At 44.3% G+C, this 3,911-nt stretch overlaps 1 non-coding gene across 1 annotated transcript; it reads left to right on the top strand.

Moving 5' to 3' along the window:
• Positions 1 to 2,510: 2,510 nt before the first annotated feature.
• On the top strand, positions 2,511 to 2,582 carry TRNAC-ACA. The gene has a single exon. It is a non-coding gene; the product is annotated as a tRNA-Cys (tRNA).
• Positions 2,583 to 3,911: the final 1,329 nt, after the last annotated feature.

Genomic DNA, 3,911 nt, shown 5'->3' on the forward strand with positions numbered 1-3,911 from the left:
CTCCAAGCCCTCTGCAGAGAGGGCTCAACATGGGGTTGCCTTCAAAAGGAACACCTAGAGGAATTCTCCCAGTACCACAGAGCATGTATTGAAAAGGTGCATTTGGATTTGGGAAGCAATAATTTGCTAACAGGGCCCTGTTTCAGAGAGTCTTGTTAATTTTCTCGATCATTATTGTTCTGTTTCCTTTTTCTTATTGAAGCAATTTTCTAATAACTTGGAAAAAGACTCATTTCATATTATCTCCATGCTTTTTACATTTATGATTTTGTTGGTTTTCAGTTGATAAGTCATGTCTGACTCTGCAACCCCATGGACTGCTTCCCTGTCCTTCACCCTCTCCCAGAGTTTTCTCAGATTCATGTCCATTGAGTCAGTGATGCCATCCAACCATCTCATCCTCTGTCGCCCCCTTCTCCTGCTGCCCTCAATCTTTCCCAGCATCAGGGTCTTTTCCTCTTCACATCGGGTGGCCAGAGTATTGGAGCTTTAGCTCCAGCAACAGTCTTTCCACTTACTATTTTATTAATACAGTTTTCAATTAATAAATTCTATTAGTGTAAGCATTAGTGCCTTGCATAAAATCATCTTATAATCCATTTAATCTTTGCACACACTGCCTCTCATAAGCTGCTTTTCCATCAGGAGCTACCTGCTTACCGGCCTCCCCTCACTGATCCTCCAGACACTCAGACCTGACTCCTTCAGAACCGCCCAGTGGCCTCCAGGCTCAGAGCCTTTGCACTGCTGCCTGCTCTGCTTGGAACCCATTCCCTGCATACATCTGCGTAGCCCTCCAGTCAATTTCCTGCAAGTCTCTTCTCAAAGTCCACCTAATCAGAGAGAACGTGCCCACCTAACCTGATCAGAATAGCATCCACAAGTCTGTCTCTCTCTTTATACTGCTTTATTGTAATCCTCAGCATTTATCAAGCCCTGACATGATACATACATTCTTTTTTATTGTTTTATCTCAGCTACCACCCATTACTAGGAAGTATGCTAAGAAGAGCAGGGACTTAGCTTCTGTTTCCTGCTGTATCCTTGGCACCTAGAACACTGGCTGACATGTAGTAGACTGGCAATCCATTTTTGTAGTTGAACCTGTTATGACAGTAGAAGCAAGTGACAGCTTTTCTTTACTTGGGCTCCAAAATCACTGCGGATGGTGACTGCAGCCTTGAAAGTAAAAGACGCTTGTTTCTTGGAAGGAAAACTACGGCAGACCTAGACAGTGTATTAAAAAGCAAAGATATAACTTTGCTGGCAAAGGTCCATTTAGTCAAAGCTATGGTTTCTCCAAATTGATGCTTTTGAACTGTGGTGTTGAAGAAGACTCTTGAGAGTCCCTTGGACTGTAAGGAGATCCAACCAGTCCATCCTAAAGGAGATCAGTCCTGGGTGTTCTTTGGAAGGACTGATGCTAAAGCTGAAACTCCAGTACTTTGGCCACCTCATGCAAAGAGTTGACTCATTGGAAAAGACTCTGATGCTGGGAGGGATTGGGGGCAGGAGGAAAAGAGGACAACAGAGGATGAGATGGCTGGATGGCTTCAGTGACTCGATGGACGTGAGTTTGAGTGAACTCCAAGAGTTGGTGATGGACAGGGAGGCCTGGCGTGTTGCAATTCATGGGGTCACAAAGAATTGGACACGACTGAGAGACTGATCTGATCTGATCTGATGGTTTTTCCAATAGTCAGGTACGGATGTGAGAGTTGGACCTTAAAAAAGGCTGAGTGCCAAAGAATTGGTGCTTTCAAATTGTGGTGCAGGAGAAGACTCTTGAGAGTCCCTTGCACAGAAAACAGATCAAAGTAGTCAATCCTAAAGAAAATCAACCCTGAATACTCTGTGGGAGGACTGATGCTGAAGGATAAGAATGGTTAGATAGCATCATCAATGCAATGGACATGAACTTGAGCAAACTACAGGAAATAGCTGAGGAGAGGGAAGCCTGGCGTGCTGCAGTCCATGGGGTCACAAAGAGTGGGACATGACTCAGTGACTGAAAAATGAGCAACTGTGTGACAATGTGGGGTTGGACCCACTTAATAATATTCGATGAAATTAATGGCCTGGGGAAATTCATGAAGAATAGCAGGCCTGAGATTTTACATGAGAAACCATCCTAATTTTGCTGGTAATTGGCAAGCATCTCAGGCAAGGACTCAGTGTTACTGGTTTACAGTGCCTTAGTAAAACCTTAACACACAGCCATGCATTTTCCCACCCTCTTGCAATCCTCTCCTGTGTTTGGGTGCATGGCAACATAACGTGGCGATCGCTGGTCTGTCTTCCCAGCCCCTGAGTTCCTTTTCCTCTTGCTGGCTCCCAAGACCATGGGACACCCTCTCACCTATGCGGAGTCTTCTCCCCTGTGTCCCCAATCCTTGTTTACCCCTCGTAGTGACGACTTAGCTTTTCTCTCCAAATACCTGTGGAGCAACATGGGATAAAAGTGAGTAGTTTGTTGTTGATAACAGTAGTCTGTTATCCTTCAGGTAACTTCCCTGGTGGCTCAGATGGTAAAGCATCTGCCTACAATGCAGGAGACCCAGGTTCAATCCCTGGGTCGGGAAGATCCCCTGGAGAAGGCAATGGCAACCCAGTACTCTTGCCTGGAAAATCCCATGGATGGAGGAACCTGGTAGGCTACAGTCCATGGAGTCGCAAAGAGTCGGACATGACTGAGCAACTTCACTTTCACTTTTCAGTCTGTTGTTGAGGGTCGTTGGTGGGGGGAGGATCTTCATAGTCCATGCGGGTATAATTTCCCCACTGATGGTCGCTCGCCAAGCCCTCCAGCCTGCAATGAGTGTAGGAGCATCAGAGCACAGAGACCTCCTGGCAGGTGGAGAATGTACGACACGAGTCAGATGGGCTGTGAGTAATGTAACATCAGCATCAGGAAAGCTGCGCTCACTGGAACATTTCTCCTGGCCTTCGCTCCACAACCACCCAAGGCTTCAACTAATGTGATTTTGGAAGATGCTCTTGTTTCACAGTCCAAAATACTTGGGGGAAAAAAAGGCATAAAATTGACGTGGTGGCTTGCTTTTTCTCCCCAGTCCCTCAGGAGATTCCTCTTTAAAAACTTACATATGTTCCCTTTTATTATTTTACTTGCAAAGAAGGGAATTTGAACCTATGGAATTATTATAATTGCACATCAGGCAAACCCAACTCTGAGAACTATTTCTGTACACACATTAAACTAATTTATACACTGAAAGGCCTGACCAATGGGCTGACAGAGGGGCCTAGAGAAATACTGATGATTCCCACTTCAACTATCCTCTCACTAGAATATTTCTGTTTTCTTGTACGTAAAATAATTTTGAAAAAAAATCGACACTATTTCCCAGATTTTGTTAGTCAATCACACCTAGTTTTGCTATGTCTGTTTCCATCTTTTTAGAAACATTATACAGCTGCAGAAAAACATCTCTTTCTGCTTTATATACTCTGCCAAAGCCTTTGACTGTGTGGATCACAAACTGTGGAAAATTCTGAAAGAGATGGGAATACCAGACCACCTGACCTGCCTCTTGAAAAACCTGTATGCAGGTCAGGAAGAAACAGTTAGAACTGGACATGGAACGACAGACTGGTTCCAAATAGGAAAAGAAGTACGTCAAGGCTGTATATTGTCACCCTGCTTATTTAACTTTGTGCAGAGTACATCATGAGAAACGCTGGGCTGAAATTAAGATTTCCAGGAGAAATATCAATAACCTCAGATATGCAGATGACACCACCCTTATGGCAGAAAGTGAAGAACTAAAGAGCCTCTTGCTGAAAGTGAAAGAGGAGAGTGAAAAAGTTGGCTTTAAGCTCAACATTCAGAAAACTAAGATCATAGCATCCAGTCCCATCACTTCATGGCAAATAGATGGGGAAACAATGGA

Source organism: Bison bison, unplaced genomic scaffold, assembly GCF_000754665.1.
Source record: "Bison bison bison isolate TAMUID 2011002044 unplaced genomic scaffold, Bison_UMD1.0 scf7180017864307, whole genome shotgun sequence".
Lineage (NCBI taxonomy): Eukaryota > Metazoa > Chordata > Mammalia > Artiodactyla > Bovidae > Bison > Bison bison.